The sequence below is a fragment of the Prosopis cineraria genome, unplaced genomic scaffold, assembly GCF_029017545.1.
Source record: "Prosopis cineraria cultivar Desert tree isolate PC_DT_omini unplaced genomic scaffold, ASM2901754v1 PC20, whole genome shotgun sequence".
Lineage (NCBI taxonomy): Eukaryota > Viridiplantae > Streptophyta > Magnoliopsida > Fabales > Fabaceae > Prosopis > Prosopis cineraria.
Window position 1 is genome coordinate 180256 of NW_026555351.1, and position 15444 is coordinate 195699.

General features: G+C 37.3%; 1 pseudogene; it reads right to left on the reverse strand.

Moving 5' to 3' along the window:
- Positions 1 to 390: 390 nt before the first annotated feature.
- LOC129294924 (G-type lectin S-receptor-like serine/threonine-protein kinase SD1-13) lies at positions 391 to 6839 on the reverse strand (annotated as a pseudogene).
- Between the last annotated feature and the right edge of the window lie 8605 nt (positions 6840 to 15444).

Here is a 15444-nt window from a genome sequence, read left to right on the forward strand (position 1 = left end):
CATGACCATAAATATTCATGAACTATAGCAAATTAACATATTAAACATTTAGTACTATCAATGTAGAAGATTTATATATATATATATATAATTTAGAGCTACCCTGTTGAAGATTTGAAAGTATACTGAGGAAGATCGTATTTAAGATCTCTCAAATGGAATAGAAACAGAAAAACACCCAAGTCTATCCCCTCAAAATTTGAGACAGTTACTTTATTAATGAAACATAACTCATCATTGTTTGTTGTTTGCTCTGCTGCACAAGACATTGATGGATCTAATGATCTTTTGGATATCTCATATGCATCAGCAGAACATTGCCCAGCTACACATTATCAGTATGAAAATTGTCCCCAAGCCTCTTGGTACATTATTTTAGCCTTGGCTTCTCTTAATCAGTCTTCTATCTCCCTTGTATGTTTGTGAGAGTTACACTGTTGTTGGAGCATGATTTGTTGCTTTGTTGAGAAGATTCTGAACTCGATACAGCCTGCCTTTGATTGAATGCTGGCTGACATGGAGGAGGAAGATTAACAATGTCACTGTTAAGCATTGACATTACTGTGGCCATAGAAGGTCTGTCTCTTGCAAGTTCTTGCACACATAGAAGTCCAATGTGCAGACATCTTATAACTTCATTGATAAAATCTGGAGCTGATATCTCAGGGTCTATAAAAGATATGATGTCCCCTTCATTCCATGATTTCCATGCCTGAAAATAAAATCAAAGGTAGCAAAAATAATACACATCCATGTAGCTTTGCTAAAATTATACCAAAGTTAAATTTGAGAGACTTACAAATCCTAAGAGGCTCAATGAGTGTTCATAGACATAAAAACTTGTGACTTTCATACCACTAATAATCTCTAGCAGCAAAACTCCAAAGCTAAACACATTTGATTTATCTGAAAATAACCCTTCCATTGTATATTCAGGTGACATGTAGCCACTGCGTTTAATCCTTAAAAGTAAGATTAAATGATATGAATATTTCGTGGTTATAACAATATTATGTATAGAAAGATAGAAAACATGCTCACTATGTTCCAACAACCCTTCTTGTATTTCCCTCATCTTCATTGTCTTGGAAGATTCTTGCCATACCAAAGTCAGATATCTTTAGATTAAACTCTTCATCCAACAAGATATTATTAGGCTTTAGATCTCTATGAATAATTTTTAATCTAGAATCTCTATGGAGATAAAGTAGACCACGAGAGATTCCTTCGATTATGTTAAATCACTTTTTCCAATCAAAAGCCTTCTTTTTTATAGGATCTGCATCAACAAGAGAAATGATGCTTTATGTAATGATTCACAAAATATGAAAGTGTTTGAATTAAGAAAAGTACAAGGCTTTTGCTTTCTTAAACAAAAACTATATAAGATCCTTTTTTCTAAATTCAGTTTCAAACTTCAAAGGACTTAGAAAAGCAGGAAGAATATATGAAATTCATATAGGAAAAGCTAAGGATTTATAATAAATTTGGGGGTTGAACAAGAAAAATTTTAAGATGGCTAAGTCCACATATAAGATAGAGGTAAGCAATTAACTAACCAAATACAAAAGCATCCAAACTCTTGTTAGGCATGTACTCATAGATCAACATCTTTTCCTCTCCTTCAATACAACAACCTAGAAGTCTTACTAGGTTATGATGTTGAAGCTTTGAAATAACAACCACTTCATTCAAAAATTCTTCTAGCCCCTGTCCAGATGCTCTTGAGAGCCTCTTCACTGCAATTTCCTGTCCATCTTGCAACTCTCCCTACAAGAATATGTTAAGAAAAAGAGAATACTTCATAAATATTATTTGAAACTTTACATTGTTAAGTTACCTTATATACTGTACCAAAGCCACCTCTTCCAAGCTTATTAGAAAAACGAAAGTTGTTTGTTGCAGTAACAATTATTCCAAAATCAAATAGTGGCAGCTCCTCTAATTTAGCTATTTTCAAGTCTTCAATTAGGTTTGCCCTGTGGTTTTTTAAATGGGATTCTTCTATTTCCAGCGTTAATGTTCCATTATTTCCTTTCCTTCTAGCTGAATTCAAGCATGATAAGAATTTAAAAAAAAAAAACAAGAGTGAAAATAGGACAGTTGGACATGAGAAACAGGACATAAATATTCTTCAAATAACTTAAATAGAGAAATGGCAAACATACCATAATGTCTTGTAGCCCACCACCATACAATACATGCTGCAGCAGCAACAACAACAACAACAAGCCTTTATCCCACTAGGTGGGGTCGGCTACATGGATTGCAAGACGTCATTGTGCTCTATCATTTATCAAGCTTTTAGGAATATTATTAATTAAGAGATCACGTTCAACAACTTTCAAGAGTGTTCTCTTAGGCCTTCCTCTATCTCTCTTAATCGGACTCAAAGTTATATGTTCCACTCTTTTCACTGGTGCCTCCCTTGGTCTTCTTTGTACATGCCCAAACCATCTCAACCGATTTTCTATCATTTTTTCCTCAATAGGTGCCACCCTCACTTTCTCGCGTATGTACTCATTTCAAATTTTATCTTTACGTGTATGTCCGCACATCCATCGTAACATTCTCATCCCTGCTGGTCCAACTTTATGCTCTTGTTGTCCCGTTAGAGCCCAGCATTCACTACTATATAACATTGCTGGTCTGAAAGCAGTGCGATAAAACTTTTCTTTAAGTTTATTAGGCACCTTACGGTCACAAATAACTCCTTTAGCTTTTCTCCAATTAAACCACCCAGCTTGAATTCTATGTGAAATATCTCCACTGATTTCGCCATCATTTTGAATAATGGCTCCCAAATATCTAAACTTTTCCACTTGAGGTATAATTTGATCTCCCAATTTCACTTCCAAATTATTTTCGAATAGTCCTTTACCAAATTTACAATATAAATATTCCGTCTTACTTCTACTCAGACGAAAACCTTTCGACTCCAATGTCCTCCTCCATAACTCAAGTTTGCAATTAACCTCTTCTCTTGTCTCTACTATAAGAACTATATCATCCGTGAAGAGCATACATTTTGGGATTTCCTCTTGAATATGTTCCGTCAAAACATTTAAAATCAAGTTGAACAAATAAGGGCTCAGAGATGATCCCTGATGTAGTCCAATCTTTATAGGAAAATCCTTTGTTTGACCACTAGGCGTTCTTATACTAGTTTTTACCCCCTCATACATATCTTGTATGGCTTTAATATAAGCAATCCGTACTCCCTTTTTTTTCCAACGCTTTCCAAAGCACTTCTCTTGGTATACGGTCATAAGCTTTTTCCAAATGAATAAAAGCCATGTGTAGATCTTTATCTTTACAACGATACTTTTCCATTAATCCCCTTAGTAGATAAATCGCCTCTGTAGTTGATCTACCTGGCATAAAACCAAATTGATTCTCAGAAATACTTGTCTCCAATCTCAACCTGTGCTCAATTACTTTCTCCCACAATTTCATTGTGTGGCTCATGAGTTTAATCCCTCTATAGTTAGTACAATTCTGAATATCTCCTTTATTTTTATAAATAGGAATTAATGTACTTCTCCTCCACTCATCAGGCATTTTCTTGGACCGTAAAATCACATTAAATAACTTAGTTAACCATCTTACCCCTTCTTCACCTAAACATTTCCACACTTCGATAGATATACAATCAGGTCCGTTGGCTCTACCATTTGCCATTTTCTTAAGAGCTTCCTTTACCTCCTTATCACGTATTATTCGATAGAATGACAAATTTTTTCTCCTTCACCAGTTACTAAATTCTCCAAGTTACTAGATGAATCCTCTCCATCATTGAAAAGTTTAGAAAAATAAGTTTCCCATCTATTTTTAATTTCATCATCTGTAACTAAAATTCTTCCCTCTTCATCCTTAATACACCTTACCTGTTCTAAATCTCTTGATTTTCTTTCCCTACTCTTGGCAATCTTATAAATATTTGCTCTCCTTTCTTTGTCTTAAGGTTCTTATAAAATTCTTCAAAAGCTTTAGAACGAGCTTTACCCACAGCTCTCTTAGTTTCCTTCTTAGCCATACGGTACCTCTCCCAATTCCTCATTGTTATACTTGATTTTGTCCTGTACACTATTATTCCACCACCAAGACTCCTTATCTCTCGGACCAGAACCTTTCGATTCTCCCAAAACTACTTTTGCAACCTCCCGTATCTTTTTAGCCATATCCTCCCATATGATGTTAGCACTTCCCTGAAAATCCCAAATTCCTTTATCCAAAAGATTTCGCATGAAAATATCTTGCTTCTCACCTTTTAATTGCCACCACCTAATCCTTGGTGTTACTACTTGTCGATGTTTTTGGATCACCTTACAATTTTTACAAAGTTTTCTATCTGTGTTCCTAACCAAAAGAAAATCAATCTGTGACTTTGAGGCTCTATTTTTGTAAATGATGAGATGCTCATCTCTCTTCTTGAAACAAGTGTTGGCAATCTTAAAATCATACGCCAATGAGAAATCAAGAAGAGTTTGTCCTTCATTGTTTAGCTCTCCAAAACCAAAACCACCATGCACCTTCGCATACTGACCAGCTTCCCTCCCGACATGCCCATTAAAGTCTCCTCCAATAAAAATCTTTTCACTCTGTGGTATGTGTCGAATCAACCCTTCCAGATCCTCCCAAAATAATTCCTTAAGACTGGCTTCTGTCCTGACTTGCGGCGCATAAGCGCTAACAATATTAACAGTCTCACATCCAATTATCATTTTTAAAGAAATAATTCTGTCTCCAATTCTGCTAACTTCTACAACGTTCTTCTTCCACTCTTTATCTATAATGATGCCTACTCCATTGCGTGCACTTATTTTTCCTGTATACCAAAGTTTAAAACCTTGAATATCCTTAGCTTCTTCTCCACGCCATTTTGTTTCTTGCAAGCAAAGGATATTGATTTTCCTTTGAATCATAACCCTTACAACCTCTACAGATTTACAATTTAATGTCCCAACATTCCAAGTACCAAATCTAATTTTGCTCTTATGGACTAACTTCTTTAGCCGCGTGCGTCTAGGATGACGCGGTAGCCCTTGCTCATTTAACACTACATCCGGGCGTCGATGCAGCGGCTCTAACTCACTTATCACTGTACTCGAGCCATGCAACGTGTTACTTACAGGCAACGACCTAGCATTAACATTATAACGTCCATTGTCCATGTTCATGATAGATTCAACAAATTTTTACATTGACTGTTGATGGCCTAACACAACCCTCCTCCTTTACCCGGGCTTGGGACCGGCTATAAACATAGGCGGAGTTATACAATACATGCAGCAACAACGATAATTACTCCTACTGCCACTGTAACTGTGATGACTAATTTCAACTCTTTCTTTTCTCCTTCTGTATTCATTGCAGTAAATAGTTTAGAATATATATATTGGGGAAGCTGAGAAATAAACTTAGTAAAAAAATATCAAAATATTAAATGTTTTGTTAAAATACTAAATCTACCAAGTTCAGAATAGGCTTCTCGGATGTAAAGATCCACTCCTCCACTTGAGAATCTTACAATGTCAATTAAGTTTCCAGTCCAAGAGATGCAGCCAAGTGCAGCATCATATGCATATGCTGTACAATTACAATTATTTAGGCATTGAATTCTGCACATGTCCTCAGAATCATATGACTTCTCTGCAAAATCTGGCACTTTTGTCATTGGAAGTTTCAAAAACCCGTCATCTTTATCTGTATCACTCCCACTTTTCATCTTCCCACACTGCAATGATGCCTTTCTCACACATCCACTAATCCAGTTTCGTCGATTCCATTCCTCAGCATTCCTTGGCTCAAATCCTCTCAAACAGCTGCAGATTGGGGAATTTCTAGGATCGCAGCTTCCAAATGTCCCCCATAAGCCATACATATCACAGATTGAATCTTGAACAGTTCGCATCCCAACTTTGTGTTTGTTCATCCAGGTGGTTAAAACTAGTTTTCCTTCAGAACTCAAAACAAGGGTTAAAAAGAAAGATTCATTTGGCAAAGAATATGTTATGTGAACAGACCCACTCTCTTCCCTTCCAATGTCAAAGCCATTTAGATATGAGGAAGTATACATCTTGGATAACCCAATGAACACTTGACCATTCCATGGACCTGACCTCCAATATGGCTGTGTTTGATTCCAGATGAACTCTTCAGGCGTACTGAGGCGTTCAAGACCGCTGGAGAAGCTTCCAACGGACGGATCCGAAGGGCTCTTCCATGAAATAACCTTCAGTTTCTCACCTGTTTTTTGGTTAGTGCTAATTACCAAATTTGGAAGGAATGAATTACCTGGATGTTGGAAACTCTCCCATAATGTTCTGCCTGTGTCATCTAGCATGACTAAGTTTCCTGTATTGAGAAGTTGAGCAGCGGAATTGGATGCCTTGTTTGATATATTTGAAGTCCAAACAACCTCTTTATCTCCATTCAATACAACAAGATTCTTGTCCTCAGATATTGTGAGAATTCCAGATGAATCTTTCAATGGTTGGTTTCTGTTAGCCACCCAGATGACATTCGAGTCAGAAACATACCAGATTCCTACATAGCGATTCGTTGCATTTTCAGGGCTGAAGAATCCCAGTTCAAATTCACTGTTGTTTGCGCTTACAATTTCAGAATCTCTAATGAACTGAGTTGTTGTAATAGTGTCAGAGGCAGTGCAAAAATCTGCACAAAAGCCAGAAATCACAAGAAAAACAGGTAATAAGTTTCTAAGTGAACTAATTCCCATTATTTCAATGAACAATCCTTATTACTTGCAGCAACCTAAAGATACAAAACCAAAGGGACTACTAAGTCGGAGAATTTGGCATGTAAAAGATTGACTTGCTCTTGTTTTCTTCTGAAAGACTGATGAAAAAGAGATGAAAAATCCAGAGTGCTAATGTCTGGTTAAATACTAAAACAGAGTAAAATTGAATTTTACGAGGGATTTGGACCAGAGAATAATCTAATTAATTGTTTTATGACTTTGATGAAGGCGCACTACTGATCTTCTTATCGTGGAGCACTACTTTGAAGACTCTATTTTATGTCATTATGTTAGTCTACATTTCTTTAATCTTTGTCCAGATCCTCCCTCATTTCTGTCTTCCTTCATTTGACTACATACATACACATACTTATATATATATATATATATATATATATATATATATTAATTTTTTAAATAATTTTTTCTAGAAGTCATGGTCGTGCATGGTATTTAAACCTTAGAAAGTTGTTCTCAGCCGTGTTTTGTGGATTTCACTTCACGTGATCAGAAAGCCAACGTTGGCTTGAACCATATTCGTTTATATTGGTGATGAACAAAATTATTAATTTTTTTAATTTTTATAAATTTTTATTTTAATAAATATAAAATAAAAATAAAAGTTTTAAATCTAAATCTGGACGGTTCATGTAACATCGTCCATTTCATGCATTAGCTTTCATTTACATGTGGGTTAAGTCATTCATTTGCCTCCCCATTTCTATATTTCGGCAAAAGGAAGAGAGAGAGAGAGGAAGGAGAGAAAGCTGCAGCAACTTAGAGAGAGAAGATGAAGGTGGATGAGAGATCTTGCAGATCCAAGGTCAAAGACCAAAGATAAATATGATTTCCTTAGGTTTCCTTCCATTCTCTCTTTGATTCTTCCATTACATGTAAGTTTGAATGGTTTGATCATTCTCGTCTCCACTTGACTCAGACCTTGAAGGGCTGTTCTTAGGAGAAATGTTTGAATTTTGATCACTTATGGTCTTGCATGTTGATGATCTTGATAAAAAGCATCAAGTAGGAAGCATGCATGTAATTTTCGTCAAGGTGTTGTTCTGTCCGAAATTTCCAGTAAGTTTTTGGACATGTATGAAGTTTTAAAAAACTTGGTAAATGCTGTTTAATGTTGATGCAAGTTTGTTTTAAAGGCTGAAAGTGTCTTAAAACAAGTTATAGTTCCAAACCCAAAGGATAGTCTATGGGATACAAGCATAAGTTCATCACTGTCCAGTTTAGAGTCTGGTTGGTTTTGTGATACTATTCAGATTGTGCACTTCTATTCTGACTATGAAATTTGGATATGTTCTATAAGACATTATAATATTTAAAATGATTCCTATTTCATGTTAAACAAATAAGTATATAAAAAGTTATGATCTCTCTAAGTTAAGGCCAGAAATCTGGAAGTCACTAGAAGTGAGTTTAGCTAAAGTGAACTTTGCTTGTGATTGTGGCATTATAAGTTTATAGAATGGTCCACATGATATTTTTCTCTTAAAATTGGGTTTAAGATGGATAAATTGAGACCATAATCATGCTCATACGATTAATATTGAATGAGTTATGAATTTTTAAAATTTGGGAGTGAAAACTGGAAATATCTATGTTTTAATTTGGAACAGAGGGAATCTAGAGGCTGTGAGTGGTTTGAAGCAAAAGGGGCTTCTATAAAAAAAAATATTTAAAAGAGGACATCCCAAGGTTTATTTAGAGACCTAGATCATGCCCAAATGATTTTTCTAGAATTATAATTTTTCAAAGTTAATACAAAATTCTAAAAAATATATATGGGGCAGAAACTTGAGAATTCCCAAAGTCCAAGTTAGTAGATTTTTGTTCCATATTTGGGCACTAGACATGGATTTTATAAGGCATTTGCTTCCACCTAAAGCTAATTATTATGGGCTAAAGAAGTTTAAGTTTATATGTTATAGTCATATGTTCTTAAGCCAAAGTAAGTCACCTTTTCAATCTTAAAGTCAAGCATTAGTCAGTAGGCTAGGGTGCATTCTTTATTTATAAAAGAAGCTTTATATGAATGGTAACCCTAGCATTATCCTATAATAGGAGTTGGTATTTGTGAGCAAACCCCAACATCGGAGACTTTAAGAGATAAAACAACTATCAGTAGCTAACTACTACTAACTCTTATATTTATTTATGAGCACGTTAAGATGATGCTTTTGCCTTGTATGATTATGATGTTGTTGTTGTTATGTTGGTTTCCTTGGTGAAACGGAAGACGCATAATGGAGATGAAACTGAAAGAGCAGAAACGGGAGATGCATAATGGAGGACAATAAACTCCTTGTAACCTCCCCTTAATTTTCATAACCTCCCTTTTAATTTGTAAGCTTCAGTTTTCACGATTCCAGAACTATAAATAGGGCCCTTTGGTTGTGTAAGGAGCTCAGAGTGCAAAGAATAAAATTGCTTGTTTTTCATCCGGTTTCTGTGCCATTTTGGTATCAGAGCTGGTCCAGAGAGCGAAAGAGTGAGTTACAGTTGAGAAAGTACGCCGGAAAGAAGAGAGATTCAGAGGAGGAGTCCTTGATGTCTTCGCGTTTTACAAACCAGGCATTTTCTCAGAAAAATAACATCACCATCGTGCTCAGGAGGTCCGAAAACGTGGAACAAGAGGTTCCCCGTCATCGAAAAACATATCACGCGCCTCCACGCGCCACCTTCGGAAGACCACGTGCCTTGCCGCTGGTCCACGCGCCTTCACGCGCCATCCGAAGGTTGAAGACGCCGACGTCAGCTGCCACATCAGCATTCTGACCAGTCAACGACAGGTCAGCCCAGTAGTTTTCTGCCACGTGTCACAGTCGCCAAGTCACTGTACCCAGTCAGCCAACTTTTCAAAAATTACATTTTCACCCCAAATCTTTCAGTAATTTCAAATTTGCCCCTATTTTTATGAAATTTCATATTGACCCCTAAATTTTTTTGAAATTTCATTTTAACCCCTAAACTTCTCTAAAATTATAATTTTGCCCCTTGATTTTACCTGAATTCCATTTTAACCCCTATATTTTTCATAAATTTCAATTTGACCCATCATTCTTCTAGAATTTTTTTTTACCCCCTAGACTATCCAAAATTTTCATTTTGCCCCTAACCTTTTAAAGAAAAAAATCTCACTTACCCCTATATCCTTCAACGTTTCCATTTGCACCCCAATCTTTCCCATATCCCTAGACTTGACACTTATCCAAAATACCTCCAAGACGTAGACATGTGCACAAGGTTGAGATGGAAGAGTTGAGACGTAGGATACGAGAATTGGAAGCCACTGTGGAATTACAGCAAACTCTGTTAAACAACAACAGAGAAAACTTAAGAGAGAGATTCGGGAAGCAGTAGTTCGTCATCTACTGACAATCGCCGCCACCCACAACAACAACAATTCTGCCCTAATGACATCAAGGTTGACATTCCTGAATTCAAGGGAAGGCTCCAGCCAGACGAGTTTGTAGATTGGCTACAAACTGTTGAAAGAGTATTTGAATACAAGGAGATTCCAAATGCGCAGAAAGTCAAAATTGTCGCCTTCAAACTCAAGAAACATGCTTCTATTTGGTGGGAAAACCTTAGATGGAAGCGAGAACGTGAGGAAAATTGCAAGATTGAGACTTGGGAGAAAATGAAACAACAGCTCACCAAGAAATTTTTACCAGATCATTACCACCAGGATAATTTTATCCAGTTGTAAAATCTTCGACAGAGATCTTTATCTGTAGAAGAATATACTAGAGAGTTTAAACAACTCATGATGAAGGGTGATATTCAGGAGAAGGAGGAGCAAACAATAGCTCAGTACCTTGCAGGCTTAAACACAGATATCAGTCGTCCAGTCCAGCTTCAACAATATTGGACCTTGGATGATGTCATTCATCTGGCCGTGCGTGTTGAGAAGCAGATGCCCAAGAGATCTACTTTCCAACCTTCATCCTTTAGGAGTTTCCAAAAGGCCGTAAAGCAGAATTTCAGTAGACCAACTCCTCAAGCAAGCCACAACCTACTGCTATGCGCAAACTACCATCCAATGCTGCCAAGGAATCTGGTTCTAAAGCAATCAAATGCTTTAAATGCCAAGGATTTAGCCACATTGCTGCGGACTGTCCTACACGAAGGGTTGTCACTATTCGAGAAGGATCAGGGTATGAAGCACTTGAAGAAGATGAGGAGGACACTGAGTTCTACGGCACTGATCCCGTATATGACAAGGAGGTCACACCTGCTGATCAAGGAGAAGCATTGGTACTTAGATGAAGTTTGCATACAACAATAGTCAAAGAAGAACCTTGGCTACGACGCAACATTTTTCACACTCGTTGCACGGCCTAAGGAAAAGTTTGTAATGTCATCATTGACAGTGGAAGCTATGAAAATGTAGTATCTGACTACATGGTGGAGAAATTGAAGTTGTCAACACAAGATCATCTGCAACCTTACAAGCTTCATTGGCTCAACAAAGGGAATGAGGTAAAAGTTTCTAAACAATGCCTTGTGACCTTTTCTATTGGGAATCGATATTGTGATGAAGTTTTATGTGATGTTATTCCCATGGATGCATGCCACCTTCTCTTGGGGAGGCCATGGCAATATGACCGACATGCTATGCACAACGAGCGAGCGAACACTTATTCTTTTACGAAAGATGGTGTCAAGTTCACACTAGCGCCTCTACCACCCAATGAGATTGGCCAATCTTCAAGAGAATCTAGTGTCTCTAAGCCGTTAGTGTCTTTGTTGACTAAGGAGGAATTCAAGGTGTCAAAATCTGAAGCCCAAATGATGAGCATTATTCTGGTGCTTGAGGTGAACGACGAGACGGCCAATCTACCTAGAGTCATTCCGTTATTGTCAGAATTTCCAGATGTAATATCTGATGAGATACCACCAGGGTTGCCCCCAATGCGAGACATATAGCATGCCATTGACTTCGTTCTAGGAGCAGTCGTTCCTAATAAGCCTGCTTATAGGATGAGTCCCCAGGAACATGCCGAAGTCCAACGGCAAGTTGAAGAGTTGTTGAAAAAAGGGTTAGTTCGAGAAAGTATCAGCCCTTGTGCTGTACCTGTTCTTCTACCTAAGAAGGATGGAAGTTGGAGAATGTGCATTGACTGTCGAGCCATCAACAAGATCACTATTAAGTATCGGTTTCTGATACCTCGGCTTGATGATATACTTGATCAATTGCATGGTGCCACTACTTTCTCCAAAATTGACCTTCGTAGTAGGTACCATCAAATCAGAATTCGGCCAGGAGATGAGTAGAAGACCGCTTTTAAGACCAGAGATGGCTTATACGAGTGGAATGTGATGCCTTTTGGGTTAACAAATGCCCCTAGCACATTTATACGTCTGATGAATCAGGTATTGAGACCCTTCATTGGTAAATTTATTATTGTGTACTTTGACGATATTCTTATTCACAATAAGAATCAAGAGGAGCATTTAGATCACTTACGGCAAGTTTTGCAAGCCTTTCGTGAGCAGAAGCTTTATGCAAATCTCAAGAAGTGCACCTTCCTCACCAATGAAGTTGTGTTCTTGGGTTACATCATTACTGCGGAAGGTGTTCGTGTTGATCCAAGCAAAGTTGCAGCCATTGACAGCTGGCCAATTCTAAAATCTATCCAGGAGGTTCGAAGCTTCCACGGATTAGCTTCTTTCTATAGGAGGTTCATCTGTAATTTTAGTTCAATTGCTGCACCACTTACAGATTGCACCAAAGGAGAGAAGTTTCAGTGGATAGATCAAGCTCATAAAAGCTTTAAGGAGCTTAAGAAGAAGTTGACTGAAGCTCCAGTCCTAGCTCTTCCTAACTTTGACCAAGTGTTTGAAGTTAGTTGTGATGCTTCTAACACCGGGATTGGTGCTGTCTTAAGCCAGTAGAGCCATCCTATTGCCTTTTTTAGTGAGAAGCTTAATGATGTCAAGATATTCTACTTATGATAAGAAATTATATGCCATTGTTCGAGCTCTCCAACATTGGAGTCATTATCTCCTAAATAAAGTTCATACTTTTTTCTGATCATGAGGCTCTCAAGTATTTGAATTCCCAGCAGAAGATCAGTCGCAGACATGCTCGTTGGAGTGAACTCTTACAGACTTATCCATTCCTTATCAAACATAAGGCTGGAACTCTGAACTCTGTAGCTGATGCCTTAGTCGTCGCCATGTGCTACTTACAACACTACAACTAAGGTTGTTAGATTTGAACTTGTCAAATAGTTGTATCAGGATGATCATGATTTCCGAGAAGTGTGGGAAGCAACTGTAAATCAACCTTTCCACCAATTCTACAGACCATGGGGTTTTATTTCGAGGTAAAACCCTCTGTATTCCACAGGGTTCCTTGAGAGAAGCCATAATTTCGGAGCAATGACGGTGGATTAGTAGGACATTTTAGACGTATAAAACAGTTGACCTGGTGAAGGAGAATTTTACTGGCCTCAACTTGAACGGGATGTCAACAGGCATATACAAAGATGCAGGATTTGTCACTTGGCTAAATCCAAGGGTCAGAATACCGGACTATACATGCCTCTGCCAATTCCAGAAGCACCTTGGGAAGATATAACTATGGATTTTGTTCTGGGTTTACCATGGACTCAGAGGCAAAAAGATTCTATCATGGTAGTTGTGGATCGTTTCTCAAAAATGGCCCATTTCGTTCCATGCCAGAAGATTAATGATGATGTTCAAGTAGCAAACTTATACTTTAAGGAGATTGTGCCTCTTCATGGCATTCCTAAGACTATCACTCTGACCGTGATGTGAAGTTTCTCAGCCCTTTTTGGCAAACACTATGGAAGAAGATGGGAACTAATCTCCAATTTAGCAGCGCTAGTCATCCCCAGACAGACGGCCAAACTAAAGCAATAAACAGGATTCTTGTAATCTTCTTTGTAGTTTTGTGGGAAAGAATTTGAAGCAATGGGATCTCATTCTTGCTCAAGTTGAGTTTGCTTATAATAATTCTGTCAACTAAGCAACTGGGAAGTGTCCGTTTGAAGTTGTTTATGGCACTCGTCCCCTTAGTCCACTAGACTTGACCCCTTCACTTGATAAGCAGGTAATATTTCTGATGCTGGCCAAAGGACTAGGAATTAAGAAGTTACATGAACAAGTTCATGCCCGAATACAAAAGCAGAACTTGAGATACAAGACTCAACGTGACAAGCATCGAAAGTATCAAACTTTTAACATGGGCAATTTGGTTTGGATACATTTATGAAAGGAACAATTTCCTAAACAACCAAATTCTAAGCTGTCCCCGAGAGCTGATGGTCCGTTCAAGATAGTGCAAAAGATCAACAACAATGCTTACAAGGTGGAATTACTTGGTTCTTACGGTGTATCTGCCACCTTCAATGTCGCTGATCTATCTCCTTACGTTGATGAAAATGATGAATTTGACTCGAGGGCGAGTTCTGCCCAACCTGGGAGGATGAAATAGAAGATGCATAATGGAGAAGAAACGAAAAGAGTAGAAACGAGAGATGCATAATGGAGGACAATAAACTCCTTGTAACCTCCCCTTAATTTTCATAACCTCCCTTTTAATTTATAAGCTTCAGTTTTCACGATTCCAGAACTATAAAATAGGGCCCTTTGGTGTGTAAGGAGCTTAAAGTGCAAAGAATAAAATTGCTTGTTTTTCCATCCGGTTTCTGTGCCACTTGGCTAACGTGAATTTCCATGCTTTGGTTATGATGCTTATATACGTGCTTTTCTTTAGATGTTTTATAAAAGGTATATCATGTAGTGAATACATGAGTAGTATAGTTGCTACTGAGATTACCCGAATCTCACTCTTTCTGACTAACCTTTTAGGCATAAGTGGGACTGACAAGGGAAAAGCAAAGGTATAGAAGGGGTGACTTATAAAAAAGTAATCTTTTTGGCTAATAATATTATATGTATAGTGGACATTAGCCACCAGTATTTTGAGGATATTTTCAAGGCCATATGGTTTATGGCATATATTCTATAGGTGTTCATAAGAATACTTTTTATGGTTTAAGTTTTATGATGCCTGGTGAGACTTAGAGAGTAATAACCATCTCTAGGCTAAAGAAAGAGGAAGACAAGAAAGGTAAGGATTGAGATCTCACTAAGGTTTTTAAAGACATGATTGAAAGTAAAGAAAAGTTTTAACTAGAATAGCCCTAAACCAATTAGTGAATGATATCTCAAATTTATAGCGACTAAGGTATCCATATTACGAAAAGAAAGAAAAGAATTTCATTGTTATCAAGGATAAAAGGAGTTATGTTTTAAAAGAGCAGTAAAAAGTTTCCATTGTAAGTACTTTAATAGTGCTGTGTTGATTCCTCCTTCTATTAGATGGCATACTCAAAGTGTTAAAAATGATTTTGAAAGGACTATATATAGAATATTGGTTGCTAATGACAGTTCCATTAGTATTTGGTGCACACAGTTAACATCTAGCTAGATTGCTTTTCATAAGCATTGCACTCATGTTTGTTATGTGGGCTTTGTATCCACTTTTTTTTTTCATGGCTTCGAGCAGTGTTTGATTAACATTATTCTCATGGACTGTGTGTTCACATTTGTTTTTATAGCCTTAGCTACATTTGATTAATTATTTTTAATGGACTGTATGTCTATGTTTGTCTTCACGGCTTTAAGTTGCGTTT